The following is a 17,628-nucleotide window of genomic DNA, read 5'->3' as shown; positions in this document are numbered from 1 at the left end:
TCGCAAGACGAAACGTCTTGCGAGTTCTTGCGAGTTTGTTTCCTTTTTCTTAAAGCCGCTAAGCCGTTAATAGCCGCTAAGCCGCTAATAGCTGCTAAGCCGTTAATAGCCGCTAAGCCGTTAATAGCCGCTAAGCTGCTAATAGCCGTGCTTCGCAAGACGAAAAAACCGCAAGACAAAGAGACTCGCGGCACGGATTAATTTCGTCTTGCGAGGCACCACTGTATTTGTATCTTGCTATTGGTCCGTATCACAGCTGGAACTAATACTCATGATATGTTGGAGAAAAATACTGGCACTGCTAACAAGAAGAAATGTGTTGACTTGGCTGCTATCAGGGTAGGGCCATACAAGTTGCCTTCTGAAATTAGGTCAGTTGGACAGCTGGATTTCTCAGAAGTGCTGCCAGCATAGCTGTTCTCTAAAGGGAGGACGGTGTAGCAGCCCTTCCATTTCCATCCACTATCGATGGTAAAGCAACAGTCTTCTGTTTAAAAGCAGCTCCAACTTTGTGAACTCTTGCAGAAGAGGCAGAAGTAAAACATTTCCTTTAGAAATTTCTCGCACTGAGCTAAGATATCCGCAATCGTTGTAATCAGTAACTTCCTTTTGTATGGCTGGGACTTTTGAAGAACGAGACTTGCATTTTTTGGCATCAGTCAAGTAGTCTGGTCTTCATAGACTTGCCTTCTGTAGTGTCTTTGTGTTGAATGCTCTCCCTGAGGCACCAGCTAGTGTGTTAATTCCCATTTCTTCAGCTGCTGATGTATGGGCTGTTTTGTTAAACAACTTTTCTCTCTGTACAGTTTTGCTTCTCTAATGTCTGTTTATTTTATTTGGTTTGCGTGCTGTATCCAAAGTCATGTTCTCTTTAATTTGTTCTTGGGACACTAAAATATCATGTTACTATGTGCATGACTGAAATGTTTCAAACTTAACAAAAAATGATGTGCTTATTTAATTTGTTGGTTTAAAAAAATAGAAACAGTAACATGCAATTTGTTAATTTATTTATTTCATTTATCTACAACATTTGTAGTCTGCCATATAACAAAAAGTTCTCAGGCTGGCTCGTAACATAAAATAATATTTAGTAAATGTTCCGTAATTGACTGTGTGTATATTGTTTTTATGTGTTGGAAGCTGACTTGTGAGGGCTTAGCTCTAAAAGATGGCTTGAACAGATCTCAAATAAAACAAGCTAAGTTCATTAAAAATAAAATGGAAAAATCAGTAAAATGCACAAAGAAAGTGTAAAGCACAAAGAAAGCAGAATAAAATGGTAAAACTAAAACAGAATTAAAAGCTAAAACAGATTTTAAATCCAAGAGAAAATAAATAGCCATTTTACTTGAACTTAAAATATCACAATGTGGCCGAGAAGAGGTGCTCTCCTTAATAACTACCCACTGCACCTCACCTGGCAGGGGCACTTAGGAGTAATCCTTCAGTATTGTTTTACCATTATTTTCTATTGCTTGTGATAGTCTTTCATGCTTTTTTCACACAATAAGTAGATAGCTGTTAGGTTTGGTAGTATAATAAAGCTTCTAACACAAGTAATTCCTTATATGTAAATTGCTATCAAAATTGCATGATTTGTCTGTACTATAATAATTAAAAGCCCTGGCTCGCCCAAATTTTGGGGCTTCTGACAGTGAATAGTAAGACAAATATGTTAAACAAAGTTAAGGAATGCTGTGCTGCACATTTGGCTGAAACATTTTTAGATTGTAGACACTCTATTCTGGAGCTCTTATCAATTTTATGTTCTGTACAGTACCCTCATTTACACATACAAACCATGGGATAGTGCAAATGAGGAAATTGCAACCACTTTGCCCCTCCCACAGTCATTTGATACTGCACTGAGATAAGTCAAGCCATGGTCTGGCTTTGCACAAGGGTCAGCAAACTTTTTCAGCAGGGGGCTGGTCCACTGTCCCTCAGACCTTGTGTGGGGCTGGACTATATTTTGAAAAAAATAAATGATGCAAGAGCACCACGAGCCATGGTGGCTGCTTACCTGTGTCTTGCGAGCGGCAGGGCCTCGCAGTGGTGGGGGACAATGAGCCTGAAAGGGCTCTGGAGAGGGGCTGCTTAAAATGGTGGCCGCTCAAGCACTGCTGCTGCTGGCACCAACAAAGCCCAGCCCCCTTCCTCCTCTAGGCAGGGTGGGGATAAGCCAAGAAGAGGGAGGGAAGAGGCGCCGCCACCGCCATGTGAAGGAGAGGGAAAGAACACGCACTCTGGTGATCCATGCAACGATTCCCGGACTGTTTGCGGGCTGAATCCAGAAGGCAATTGGGCCTGATCCAGCCCACAGACCTTAGTTTGCCTACCCATGGCTTAGCATGTCATCCAAACCTGGGCTTGTGGTTTAGATCTCTCCAGACAAACTATAAGAACAAACATTGGTTGCAGTTTTTGGTTTGTCTGGAGAAAACTAAACCAAAAGTCCAGGTACGGAAGCCATAGTAAGCTAAATCATTGCCTGGTGCAGTGAAGCTGCAAAATAATGAGGGAAGAGTAAAGCAAGCATGTTCTCTTTAAGAGCTTGCAGGTTTGTTCAGTCGCAGTGAAGGTTTGGTTTAGTACATGAAGTCTGCATCTTACACACATTTTACTTGTGCATATTCAGCTTTATGCACTTATAATTTTAAAAAATTAAAAAGGGGGCAGGTGTCTGGGGAAAAAGTTTTTGTCAATTGCAACTGCCATTGCACCCAATTTGTTTTGACTATACACAATTTTGGTAATCCCGGGAGTGTAACCCCAGCATAAGTTGCAGTCTTACTGTATTACATGTGAACTACACCAGTACCTGGTTCGCTGTTTAGTTTACCTGTTGATGCAGGAATACATAAAAGGCATGATGGTGGTGTTATAATAATAGTTTGTATGGAACTCCTTATCAGTACCATTTACATTTACTGGGCCTTGCGCATGCAGATGCTAATTCTGTTGTTGTCACATTAACATGGGGAATATTTATGTTACTCTAGTTTAATGGGCTGTGGAACTGTGATATATTTGCTAAAAAGATAAATGTTCTAACTATCATCTTCTTCAGCTGCTAGTTAAGTTTAGCTATTTAGGAAGAGAGAGAATATCTGTTTGATCATCTGAAGAAAAAAGAAATTCAGATTTTACTAACACCAGGAAGCAAAGGCCTGTTACAGATCAAGAGTACTACAGCCAGAGATAATTGTTTAAATAAACAAAAAATATTCCTTTGGCTGCCCTTTGTCTTCTCAGGTGACATGCAAATGAATACAAATTCTAGCATGTTGCTGAATTTTAAAACACAGCCTTTCATTTATTAACTGGCTGAATGTGCATACTTGCCAGCCACATGCTGTACTGTGTGTCAGATGTATCTTAGACCCCATATGCATATTATTGCTCTTGTAAACATAAAGAATATCCTATATGCTTCCTTTGCATGCAGATTTTCTGTCTTGGGACTGTGTTTCCTCATCTTGTGTGGCATGTTGTATACTTCCAAGTGCACATCCACATCCTAAAGCCTTTCAGGTCAAAAAGTGAGGCTAAACTTTTGAACCCAGCTGCTTCCAAATTAAGTGCATGTGCCGGGACCACCGGAGCTGGGGGTTACTGTATTTCAGGAAAGTGCCAGACACCAACACCCACACACTTGTAACTGTGCAGAAGATGACAACTACTACTTCTAGAGCCTGAGGGATGACACTTTTGAAAATACACTGTCTTTTTTGCCCTTTTCTTGTCACTAGAAAGGACGAGTGGCAGTTCAGTGACTTCTCCCTTCGTTATGGAAATGGGACTGATACAGTAATCAGGATGCTACATATGGAGCTTTTTAAATTACTGCTCTTCACTCTTTTGTTAGCCTTCATTATTCCTGAAGATTTTTTAAGTCATAAAAATGACATTTTTAATATGCAGAATTAAAAAAATGCAATATGAAGAATACTCTTACCTTTTAAACCAGTTATCTTCGTTTCTGCTCTAGGTATTTTAATTGAAGATTAACTACTGTTAAAGAGTATACAAATTTAGGTAGTGTATATTTGAAATATTAAAATAGGCCTCAATAAAAGGTGAGAATAAGGTAGCCTGCCTATTCTAATTTAAAATTGCTGAGCACACTCAGGTACAAAGAAGTCAGCAAGCTGATCTTCAGGTTCTATGGCTACACAGCTTTTTCCAACCACTGATGAAATTAACTAAAAGTAACTTTCCCACCAACAACTTCAATATGCTCACTAAATGTTGTAATGAAATAGGCAACACTCCTATCCATAACGCTGAATCCTCTAACTTTTGCTTAATGTCATAAATGGTGAACCTCTTTTCATAGAAATGAAACTCTTTTCATAGAAATGTAGAAAATTCATTGTATTGTAATGTGAACACTGAAAACCCATAAAGTAAATCCAGTCTGCAGAAACGCACTAGTAGACCACCCATTCATTTATGCCTTTTTACCTGTAAAAGAAGGTTTTTAGCCTTAGGCCCCTTTCTCCCACCTGTCTTGAAGACAGAACAGAAATGGATGAAGGTGTACAGGCTGGACTGGCCACTTTCCCCACAGTATCCCTTATCCTGAAATGGCAATGTTGTGGGTCTTTCAGAGCACACTCGGCCAACTATTCTGCAGTCAGCATGTTGGCTCTGGTCAGGGTTGAAGGGACTTCGCTCCTTATTCCTGTGCTCTGTCCTAAATTGACTCTAAACCCAGACTTGATGTAACTGCTGCAACGTGAACTACTTTGAGGATGGGAGTGTAACTCAGTGGCAACGGATGTACTTTTTATTCAAAAGGTCAAAGATCATCATCATCATTTTATTTGTATACCTCCTTTCCACAGTTAAAAACAATGCTCAAGGCGGCTTACGACATGACAAGATTTACATAATTACAGAAGCCATAAATAATAAACAAACCACATCAAAAAAATACACAACCAAATTGTAATGGGTATGAGTTACTCATGCGTAAACTGCCGCCTCTCTAGGCTAAATTGGCTTGTTAAACCGTTCTGACTGCACAGCCCATCTCGGCGTGGCTGTCTCAGTCGCTAGCAGAATCTGTCAGTGGGTGTTTCTTAAACCTCTTCCAGCATAGAAGCTGTTTGACTCCCAGTCTCCTCCTCCTCTCACTGCGCGGGAGTCTTCTGCGCAGGGAGGGCGTGGGTAATGGAGGACCTGTGCTCTCCTCACTGATGTCCAGTGAAGAGTCCTGGAGCTCTCTCTCCGCTTCCCCCATCTGCCCCCCTTTATCCCTGGTGTTGCGCTGATTTCCTTCCCCCTCTACCGAACTGCTTCTCCCCCTGGTGCTGGGTCCTTCGCCAGCATCATCTGGGAGCCTCCCCTTCGCCTCTCGCTCTGATGTCAGTTCCCTGACACAAATGGAAAACAATTTCCACATAAATCAAAATCTAAAACTAAGAATACAGCATTAATATCACAGTTTAAAATGACATAGGTAAAAAATAGGAGCAATTTTTAAAAACCAACAAAAAAACACCGGAGCCCCCTGCCCAGCAGCAGCGGCAGCAGCAGTCCTTTATGGAGCCCGTCAGGCCCCCTCCTAGGCCAGGTGTTGAGTGGCAGATGGCGAGTGGCAGATTGATATGTGGCTTCTCCATGAAGGGCTGGAAATGACTCTTGTCTGAGATCCTGCGTTTAGCCGAAGGGAAAACCTCAATAATATTGTATTTTATCGCAATTTTTCCAACAAGAATTGTCCTTGAAGAAGAAGAAGAAATTCCAAAAAATATTTATAACCACACAAAAACTTTTTGAGAGCACTTTGAAACCTTTCCCCTCTTTTGGTTTCTTGCTTCATGTGTCTCCCCACTACTGCAACCCCCCCCCCCTTCCGCTAGTCAGTGTAGATGAATCAGTGGTCTGCCCTGGCACAACATGCCTTCCTACACAGTCTCATAAATTATTGTTAAATATTATTGCTATACAATATACTTTCAGTTCTGGGGGACTTGTGCATTGGCAGGGCTTAGTGAAGTGTACTTGTAATGTGCTTTCACACAGAACTAACCCAAGAATAAAAATTCAGGGCGATACTTGTACTGTATATTTGATAAATCAAAAGAATGCGAAAGTACTTGTTTGGGGCTGAATCAAATTAAACGCTATTCCACACAGTTGGGGAGTGTGTATGAGCATTCCAACCACGTGGGTGTGTTCAATGACACAGGTTTTCCCCACCCAGTCAAAACCCTGAGATGAGGAAGGATCCTAACTGGGTGGGAAAGGCCTTTGCAATTTGCCCTACCCATGTGGTTGCCCAATTCACACACAGTTGGGGAACATACCACTATAGTAACCTAATTGTAGTTTGGTCTCTTTTATCCAATCCTGCCATACCACTTGGATTTCAGCTGATACTTGTTCTATTGAAATCCAAGTAGTTAGCTGCCCAATGCTAAGACTTACCGTAGTTTTCCAGCTATAATGCTTTGGGAACAAACATGCTGAGTCCTGTGCTAGTGCAACATGGCAGCAAACATATAATTCTAGCATTGCAGGCAGATATGTTACTGTAAAGGTTTAATATTGAAGACCAAACGGTCTTAAATCTAAGCACTCAGGCTAAAATGATCTGTAGAGTAAGAGTTTTAAGTCAGAATAGAATGAGTAAGCAGATTTACTCTTGGGTTTGACATGTCTGCTATTCCCAGTCAGAATGTACTTGAGTGATAAGCAGCTGCATCAAAAGGTCCAAATACTCTGTGCTTCAACACCTTGATGTACAGACATCTATAGCTGAACTGTTGTACGTTTCCATAACAGTGTCACGAACTATTGGAAGCAGCCTATGGGTTTTTCCTGCTGCAAATATATCTTGACTACCTTGGTACCTTAACTAACCACTACCTCTCTCTGTGCATACTTAAACATAGGAATGTTATAATTGAGTTGAATAAAGTGGCTGCTAAGGGCAAAATCTCTATCAGTTATCTGCTTTCCTATCTTTTTAAAAATACATTTTCTTTCACAGGAAGGTAGAGAAATGGGACCAGATTTGTGGGTAGCAAATTCCCCCCTTTTCCGATGGATTAGCAACAGCTCTTCATAGATTTCTGGAGCAGAGGAGGCTACAGCTGATCAGTTATTCTTTCAACTTGTATGTATGAACAGAGGAACAAGAAACCTAGAGAGAAGAGGGGAGATAAAATTAAAGTGCAGATATTCTCCCTCTTCTAAGAAATGTTTTTGATTGATTTGGGAAGTAGAAAAAAAGATGGGCTGTCAAGTGAATAACAGTTGCTATGTGAATGCAAAATAATTAGTTTGGTTTAAATGAAGATTCAAATCAGATGCCTTCATTTCACCACTACCTTCTCCCCTGGCATTCAAAGAAGAGTTCTGAAATACATGAATTAGCCCTTCCTCCTTCCTCCTGCCCCTCATCCCCTAGTTTGGGTTGTCTAAAGGCAAAATTATAATCACCTAAAGACATTCTATATAACCATTGGTTTAGGCTTGGCTTGTACTTAATGACAGGAACTAATAGATTAGAGCTAGTGGACATGATATGGAAATCTCCTTACCTTTTACAAACAATATGTTCATCCAATCCATCCTTCCCCTTCTTCCGAGCTGCCTGGTTTCAGAGTTTGACCCAAAGTTTCAAGCTCCAACTTTGTCTGAAGGCGAAGGAGTTAGATCTTGAAGTAAAGAGTTGAAAGAAAATGGGCAAACTCTCTTCTCACAGGGGCCATTCCCATATTCTAAAATTAAAATCTCTCACTTTTTACCATGTCCCCCCGTCCTGTCCCCCCCTTCTTGCTATATATTTTATTTATATTATATTTCCTTGTAGAGTTGGTGCACCATGGTGGCTAAGAGATTGAGTGACAAATCAAATGTCTCAGGTACAAGTTTTGCCCCTGCCATGAACTCACTAGAAGGCAGAGCACTGTCAGTTTCATCTCCCCATTAGCAACATGGGGGTGATAATGTTGACCTACCTTACAGGGCTATTGTGAAGACTGCAACATGAAAATACTTCAATACTCACTCTAAAGCATTATATAAACTCGTCATCATCATTATTTTTCCCTTTGGGGAAGAGGCAGGCATAAAGGAAGACAATAATTCTGCATTGTAGATCAGCTAGAGGCTTCCGACCTGTCTTGCGCTAACATTCCCAAGTATATCCAGGTTCTACCATCTGTTCTCAGAGGCACTCTGGCTGATTTTTAGATCTTGTGATTTCTAAAGACCGCAACTGAGCCCTGGAACAGTGAGGAATCTCACTGGACTTGTGATTGTGGTTCCTAGGGATATCCTTCAGCCTGAAGGAAACTCTGTCCCCTTCTTTCTCCTTTGCTCTGCAAGGCACCAGGATTTAAATTCCTGGAGACTTCTTTATTCGGATTTATCCTCTTCTCTCAGAGGTTTATGCTCCATAAATAAGTTGCCCCTCCCCAAAGAGCCTTGAGTGGCATACATGGATATTCCCACCAGGCCCAGTTTTGCTTGCGTTCAGTGGTAGAAAATGTATTATGTGTCTTTACAGCAATCGCCTTTGGTCCCACCAATGCAAAGTTGGGGAACCTGTCACTCTCCAGATGTTGTTGGATTACAGCTCATGTTGTTTCTGGCTGGGGCTGCATGGAATTGGAGCCCCAACAACATCTGGAGGACTACAGGTTCCCCAGCCGCAGATAAATTGGAAAGTACCACGAGGGTTGTCTAGTCCAACCCCCTGCAATGCAGGGATCTTTAATTCAACGTGGGGCTTGAATGCACAGCCCTGAGACTAAGTCTCATGCTGCACCGACTGAGCTTTGCCTCTGTAGCTCCCACCACCAGATTCTAATCTTCCATCCATTCTTCCTTCCTGCCTGCCTGCTACTTTGCTGCTACTTCTCATTATTATTTCCATTGTTTGCAACAACTAAAATAACCCCCCCCCCCTATTTATCTCCTTTATGCTACTGGCATTTTACCTAATTCTTCCGGCCCTAACAGCTGCTGAGTCTGTCCTGAGGAGGGTCATCTGTGCTGCCAGGTTTGTATTTTATTCACCTTTAACTTCCTTGGGAAAAAAGCTGTTATCACTGAGCTGAGACATCACAGGACCCAGCAGTTAGCAGCTACCAGCAGCTGGAAGGATGGGATGAGAGCCTTACACGAACATCTAAGACTCTCCGCCTCCACCATCCCATAACTGACAGCATCAGCTTCTCTATGTTCTGCCAGGCTCCAACAGCCTGGAGTATTTGGTGAAACTTCTTTCATCATGTAGAAAAGATCGAGCTGCACATCTCTCTGTGGTTTTATTTAAAGGTTCAGCAATTGGCTTTAATTAAAAATACATAGAAGGAATAAACTACCCAAGCAGGCAATGGCAAGAGCAACTTCAAATGCAAGGAAGAAAATGAATGGAATTAGACAGTGGGCTACAAACACCCCCACCCCCACCAAATATATGCACATACTGTATCTTGTAATGAATTTCCATCACAAGCCAATATTGGCTGAAAAACAGGGCATAAATATAATTAATCTATTGTTGTGGGGTAGTGAAAATATAAAGTTGCCTTGTTAGAAAATAATAAAAAAATCTTGTTTGATCAGCCGACAGCCTATCCAATCCAGCATTCCCTCCCCAGTATAGTTCAGCTAGATTGCTTTTAGGATATTCTCAAGCAGGGTTTGATAGGGATGGCCACTATGTTCAGTAGCAAACATGAGCCTCATGCCCATGCGCTTTCTTCTCCACCTTTGTTCTCTTCCTAGTTTATGAGAAACCATAGCTTGCCGTTTCATCCTAACTGGTTCTTGGGCTTGCCGATCGGAAGGTTGGCAGTTCGAATCCCCATGACGGGGTGAGCTCCCGTTGCTCTGTCTCAACTCCTGTCAACCTAGCACTTGGAAAGCACACCAGCGCGAGTAGATAAATAGGTACCACTGTGGCGGTACCTACCTAACAGCATTTCCGTGCGCTCTGGTTTCCGTCATGGTGTCCCATTGTGCCAGAAGCAGTTTCATCATGCTGGCCACATGACCTGGAAAGTCGTTTCTGGACAAACATTGGCTCCCTCAGCCTGAAAGTGAGATGAGCGCCGCAACCCCATAGTTGCCTTTGACTGGACTTAATCGTCCAGGGGTCCTTTACCTTTTACCTTTGGGCAAACCACAGTTTGCCTTCATACCTGAACAGTAAGAGCTTCTTTGATTCTGATTTGTGACTGAATTATGCTTTGCTCAAATCACAGTTGGCAGAATTCTGGTGCAACAGCAAATTTAACTGGGAAAGCCTTGCTAGGAAAAGGATGGGACTCCTTTCCCCCTACCGGTGTATTGTGGTTTCTCCTTCACAACATCCCTCCAACATAGGGAGGAAAGAGGTTGGAAATATTGCAGTGTCTGGTACTTGGATCTAGGACAATTGTCAAAAATTGAACATTCCAATTAAGGCTTAAGTGCCTGCTCTATGCAAATGTGTGGAGTTATGATTTCCCAAGAGCTGCGTTTTGTGAAGAAAAGCAGCTTCTGGTTATTTTGAACAGAGAAGCAATGGGCTGTAGGTTGCTTCACCCTCTCCTGTCTGGTTTTCCACTCCAGATACCCCCTTAGCTCCCCCCCCCCCCGGCAGCTGGCAGGTATCAAAGTGTGTGTAAGAGGTATGTTGTTGTTGTTGTTGTTGTTGTTGTTTTTAGGTAGAGGTAAAGGGACCCCTGACCGTTAGGTCCAGTTGTGGCCGACTGTGGGGTTGCGGCGCTCATCTCGCTTTATTGGCCGAGGGAGCCGGAGTACAGCTTCCGGGTCATGTGGCCAGCATGACTAAGCCACTTCTGGCCAGCATGACTAAGCCACAAAAATGCCTTTTACCTTCCCGCCGGAGCGGTACCTATTTATCTACTTGCACTTTGATGTGCTTTCAAACTGCTAGGTTGGCAGGAGGTTGTTGTTTATACAGATCCCTAAATAGAGGGAAAGCAGTGAAGGAGGGGTGGGGATTTGGGGTGGGAAAGGTTTAAGCAGCTTACACAATCCTGCTGCTTCTCTGCTCAAAATTACTTCCTCCTGAAACTTTCAGGGTTTCTTTACACTTGCTGGCATGTAGCTTAGTTTGCCCCTCACTTGGGGACACACACACACACACACACACACACACACACACACACACACACACACTGTGCATGGTCTATCACTTTGGAAAAAGGACATAAACAATCTGATACCTTTTTATACTATTAGAATGGAAGGGGGGAATGAATGTATCTTTAAGGATTCCAGCAATTAAAAGCACGCTGTTGGGTTTGGCTCAACCTACAAGATATAAATAGGGCACTATGTTATGGAAACTTCAGAAGTTTTAAAAGTCCATTTTAGGAATAGAAACAAGGCGCAATAGGACTTATTGTGAGGGGTACACTAGCAAATTGTCAGGCTGCTTCAGCGTGCAACAAAAGATTCCTGATCTCTTTATAGTAGAAAGTTATAGGGAAGGAATTCATAGGATATTTAGACTGAAAACTTTGTAGTGTTTAATGTGTTCTTGTGGCATACTTCATTCATCCTTTCCCAATACCTCATTTGTCATGTAATAATTAGTTTACACTTTCATCTACTTCTGTGGATCAAGACATTTTCATATAACTTCAGGATTTTTGTGTATGTGTGTGTGTGCTTGTGTGTGTTTTCAATCTTTCTTCAAAATACTGGTTGTGTTTTTTATATAACAAAAAAGCACCCATGAATATATTATAATTTCAATTTTCATGGTGTGTGAAAGATTTCTGCACTAGGTCTTTATTGTTTTTGAAGAATTCCTCACCCTAGTTAAGAAGCTTAATATAAATTAAAGAAGGTATTAAGGAACATTAAGACATCAAAATGTGGAGCGTTCTTTTCCTTTCGATTGCTCCAAATGCAAACAAGTTGAATAAAATGCAATCAAAGGGCCTGTTTGGAGAACATTGAGTGGCTTTATAGCTGTGTTGTGGAGAACCTCTGGTAAGAGCACAATTCAAATAAAAAGGCCTTTCTTTCCTCTTCCTAATTCTCTTTGTTGTGGTGACAACAGAGTACAAGTCTGATAAAAATTTAATCACCTTATCTTTTTAAAGCAAATTGCATATTTGTTTACACACAATATACATAACATATAAAAAGAAAAGGCTGCTATCCAGCCTTCTCCTCCCCCTTTCTCCTAATCGCATTAAAGGCCCTTGCCTAGAAGTGTAAAAAAATAATAATAATATAAAAATTAAATGTTCTTTATTCCGGAGTCCCATTGTTCAGGATTGCTTTAAAACGGCAGCCCAGGGGAAGATGAATATCGCCCAACTTAAACCCTGAACCAGCTACAAGCAGCAGATGCCTCCAGATAAGTCTGCAGAGTTGGGCCAGCTTAGCCGGCTTCTGTGGTGCCTACTCTGCATCAAGAGTTTCAAGCAAGGTGGTAGGATTACCAGCCCACAAATTTAGCCTTTGATTGGGAGTTGCTTTGTAACAAATTGGCTTTTGATCCTGTGTCAGATCTGCCAGCCTGAATCTCCCCCCTCCAAAAAAAACCCACTGTATGCATTTCTTGAAAGCTGGTGTTGTAAGAGCTTTTGTACTGTTTCCCTCCCCTCTGCCTTTTTATTACACTTCCCTGGTGACAGTTTAGCCCTTTGCACTGTTGAATTGGTGTTCACCTTAGTGTAGAACAGAGGAACACCTTGCTGTAAGTCTCTATGGTGTTGGGGTCAACTTTGAAGGCAATGCTGACAAGCAACTGCTGCTGTGTAACTGGGATGTGCTTGGAAGGGACGAGAGTATTCATAGATATTATCCAATTCCCCACCCCCCATTAGATAGAGACAGTTGTGCGCTTGCTTCATTTTATGTTACTCCAGCTAATAGCTGTGTGCAACTACTATGTGTTGGGGCTCAACAACAAGGCAAATTGGGGTGATTCTACTTTTCTGTACACTGTGTTTTTCTCTGTTTCTCTCATCTAGGACCATAGGTTTCATAAGAAGTGAGGCTATGCAAACGATGCCTTCTGAGCTCTGGATAGGTTATTGTTTTTTGTTACAGCAGAGCAGTGGAAAATTTGTTTTTTTAAGTAAAAGCTTAATTTAATTCTTTCTTTTTTTAAAAGAGTCTACTCCTCTGCTTGGAAGAAGCACTCCACAGGTAGTATTAAGGGCAGCTTCACCTTATAATGGCTATTGGAAAATGTCCCTCACAACACCAGAAAAGACTCCTGTGAACCTGCTATTTTAAAAAAATGTACAAACTAATATGGATTCTGGAGCTTTAGTTGGTCTATTACAGATATTGCCCTAATACAGATCAGGGAGGAAAGTGTATCCCTTTTGCTTCTCCACAAAAGCCCCTGGACCTGTTTGTATGTAATTTGAGAGGCTTGATTCACCCTTGAGTAGTCCCTGTGCCTACAGATTTAATCTGTTTCTGCCAAATGGGGGAAAGCTATAGTCATAATCAGATTCTCAATAAAAGTGAATGGGGAGCACAGAACTTCACTTCATACAAAACAGCTCGGAACCCAAATTACATATCAAATTGGACAGAGTACAGAGTAAGTCAGAAACAGATCAGAATATTTTTTTTTAAAAAAAAACCACAGTTACAAGCGTTGGCTATTGCTTGCTTAGAATATACAGCACCATATCAATTACCATCATGCTACCTACTAAGCATCTAAATCAGTCAACAAGTCCCACCCCTTTAAATATTGGCCAGGATTCAACTAAGTTGCTGTGCGCATGGAACGAGGTCTGCTTGCACAATGAGTTCTCTCCCACCACCCCTAAATCTGTTCTGAAACATTGAGGGACCCCCAAAACAGGTTAAGGGGCTTAGGGAGAGATCAGAGTGTACCTTGTTCCCTTTGTGTATGCCCCACTTAGTGCTATGTTTAATTCCACACATTCTTCTTCTTTGGCGATCACTCATTGCCGAGAAAGATTGCCTTCCATAAATACAGTTTTAACAATGAGTCCATAAGTGACTGTGGAGGCCAATTCTGGATCCACACGTCCTTCCACAGTGGGGACATTGGTTTCCGGGCGGGAATTGATAACAGTGTGGATTTGCCAAGCATGCTTTCCTCCTAGCACGTTTCTCCCTTGCGTCCAGAGTTTGAGTGTCTTCAAAGCCCATGACACCTTTGGTAAAGGCTGTTCTCCAATTGGAGCTCTCGCAGGCCAGTGTTTCCCAGTTGTCAGTGTTTATAATATTTTTTTTAGATTTGCATTGAGACAGTCTTTAAACCTCTTTTGTTGACCCCCAGCATTACGCTTTCCATTTTTAAGTTCGGAATAGAGTAGTTGCTTTGGAAGACGATCATCAGGCATCCGCACAACATGACCAGTCCAACAAAGTTGATGTTGAAGAATCATTGCTTCAACACTGTTGATCTTTGCTTCTTCCAGTACACTGATATTAGTTTGCCTGCCTTCCCAAGTGATGTGTAAAAAATTTCGGAGACACCGTTGATTATCCCTTTCCACACTGTAGAGTGCAAATATTGGCCAATTTTCACCATTGGCAATAGAAAGTGTTCACTGGAACTTTCACTTCCCATTTGTCTCATAGTGCTTTCCGAGAATGAATTTTCATACATTAGTAGGGAATCCTGTAAGCAATTTTGTATTTGCCCCCCAAAGTTGTGTGTGTGTGTGTGTGTGTGTGTGTGTGTGTGTGTGTATATATATGAACTGTAGATTCACTGTATAAAAAAAGACAAATAGTATAGCTTTGAGGTCCCATCATTGTTTCACTATCAACATTTTTCTTGCTAATCTATCTTTTTTGACAAAAATATGTCAAAGACAGAGGTGATAGTTGATCTTAAATAAAAGGAAGAAATAAAGCCAACCCAAGGTCACCCTTGCTTTTAACTGCAGCCCTCCGATCAGCAAGCAGGCACTGAAGAGTGGCAACAAATGCACGCCATCCCTGAGATAATGGAAACTAATTATGTCTGATAAAGCCTAACCTCTTTAAAAACTTTCCATTGTTGTTCCCCACCAGGATTACATGGAGCACTTGGGATGCGTCCTAATGTTTCAGCTAACAGTGAACTAGAGACCCTGATTTATCTAGTGCTGGACTCTTAATGAACAGGAAGACTGTGAGCCACAGATCCCATGTTGTTCTGTTCTTTGCAGATGCTTGCAATACCACCTGTTCTACGTGCTTAGCTTCTTCTAACCCACCAAGGTCTGTGCTCTGAAGACTTTTTAATGCCAAGGACAGGCAAGCAGCTAATGCAAGGTCATTGGAGCCTATGCAAGCCAGCTCTGTTGTTTTGTCTTCCCATCTTTCCTAGGATTGATAAGCTCTTCTCCTAATAAGCTGGATATCAGCCACACCATTTTTTTGAGCTCAGCCAGTAGGTAGCATCTGGGCTCAGTAGCTTTGCAAGTTAAACACTTTATATTAGTTGCATACTTGAGATTTGATAATTGCACAGTATGGTTCAAAATCATTGTTTTGACATGCATTATTTATTTAAGGGTCGTGGGTGGCGCTGTGGGTTAAACCACAGAGCATAGGACTTGCTGATCAGAAGGTCGGTGGTTCGAATCCCCACGACGGGGTGAGCTCCCGTTGCTCGGTCCCTGCTCCTGCCAACCTAGCAGTTCGAAAGCACGTCAAAGTGCAAGTAGATAAATAGGTACCACTCCGGCGGGAAGGTAAATGGTGTTTCCGTGTGCTGCTCTGGTTCACCAGAAGCGGCTTAGTCATGCTGGCCACATGACCCGGAAGCTGTACGCCGGCACCCTCGGCCAATAAAGTGAGATGAGCGCCGCAACCCCAGAGTCGGCCACGACTGGACCTAATGGTCAGGGGTCCCTTTACCTTTACCTATTCTATTTCATCTATTCCATTGGATGGTGATGTTCTACATTTTAAGAAACTGGATTATCTTTCCCCTGCATGCTTTACTTTTTTAAACTGGGTACAGGTGAAGAAGTGCATACTTCAGCACTTTGTACAGGTGTGGGCAATGGCTTTAGATTCTTTTATCTATTACATCTATTAATGTTTGATGTCTCACTGTATTTTTATATTATGTTGGAAGCTGCTCAGCATGGCTGAGGCATATTAGTACATGGGGTATCTTAATATTATTATTAATTACAGTGTGCCCAAATAATTGTGAAACTAAGCAGAATTACAGTGGTATTTTTCCAAAATATTTTCTCTCTAACTCTATAGGCCTATGTTGTGCCTTTTAGTTTAGTCCCAGTTTATATACCCAGGAAAATCAAAAGATATGCTGTTTCCTATGCTAGCTGCAGGGAAGAAGTTATATTTCAAATGAAAGCTTCCCAATGGCTAAAGAATCCCCTCTTCACTTAGAAAATTAGCATGTCATTTATATATATATATAAACCATCCTTTCCCCTGTCTTGAGACTTTGGACAGAGAAAGAGGTGGTGTGCCAAGCAGGAGTCTTCTAATTGTTTGTAAACTTTTTAACGTTCTCCCCTCCGTCTTTTGCCTTTGTAAACCTTGAAATCTAAGCTCTGTTAATGTGCAGTGTATGAAGGTAAGGGATTGAACCAAAGTTGCCACCTTTAATTGAAGAAGATAATAATAGTATACCATCTACAGCTGAGGCTGTTGAAAACTACTCTTCCCAAAGACTTCCACTTCTGTTATGGGAACTTCTGAACTGACCTCTCTGAACTGTTTAGTGTTGTAATTATTTAAACATAGTAGCTGCCTTTCAATTACACAGGAAAATTAGATGGCAATTGAAATTGTGTCAAGGGTGCCTGGGGACTTGTTACAGTACAAATTATCCTAAACTGTTTAGCAAAGCCTTGTTCCCACTGTAAGGGTTTAGGGGAAAGAAGGGCCCTTCTTTGAAAGTCTGGCTCTGCACATGAAAGTGACGCCAGCAATTGGAAGCAATTTGTGGAATTGTTTGATTACATTAATTATGGCACCAGCAAACAGTGCTTGGGAAACAGTTGTGTTTTCTTGCATTCTTTCTTGATTGCTAGCACTGAAAGCCAAGATACAAATGTGCCTTTAAGGACTGCTGGAGAGTTCTATTGTGTAGAATTGGCACTGAGCATGAAAGAGTTGTATCCCTTCTTGATGTGAGGATTTTCCAAACACAGCTTTGGCCAGAATTTACCTAAGCTGTTCCCCTGCTCTCAGACAGCTTCTGTCTTTTTCATCAAGAGAGAGAACTCTTTCTGTAATAACCAGAAGCACAGAAAAAATTCTGTTCTAGCAATGCAGTTGAAGCAAGAATTTGTACAAGAGGATTTTGCATCCTTAAAGCCACCACAAATATAAACAGCTGTGCTTTGCGTCCTAGTGAAATGCTTCAAGGGGGGAAATTGTGTGTGTTTCTAGTGCACCACGAATCTAGGAGTTGGCGGGCAACTAAATATTTTCATTACTTTATTTTCATCACCTCCCCCCTCCTTTCCACAGCATTAGAGGTGCTGCTGAAGTTCTCCTGAACTAGGCTCAGAAGAACTTTGGGGGCTCCTTAAAACCTGCCTCAAAGGAGAGGCAAGCTTTACAAATCCCTAAATTCTCCAATTCATATTGAAATCCGAGCAGGAGAAGAATAACTGGCTTCTTTGTCTGACAAATGCTTTGCATAGCCAGGCAAAAGAT

General features: G+C 41.7%; 1 protein-coding gene across 5 annotated transcripts in view; it reads left to right on the top strand.

The window, feature by feature from the left end:
- Window positions 1-17,628, top strand: part of EEFSEC (eukaryotic elongation factor, selenocysteine-tRNA specific) — a 164,325-nt gene that overhangs the window by 133,404 nt on the left and 13,293 nt on the right. The gene's annotated exons all lie outside the window — the stretch shown is intronic.

This window comes from Podarcis muralis, chromosome 2, assembly GCF_964188315.1.
Source record: "Podarcis muralis chromosome 2, rPodMur119.hap1.1, whole genome shotgun sequence".
In the NCBI taxonomy this organism is placed as follows: Eukaryota; Metazoa; Chordata; class Lepidosauria; order Squamata; family Lacertidae; genus Podarcis; species Podarcis muralis.
This window is presented reverse-complemented; position numbering and strand designations above follow the sequence as displayed.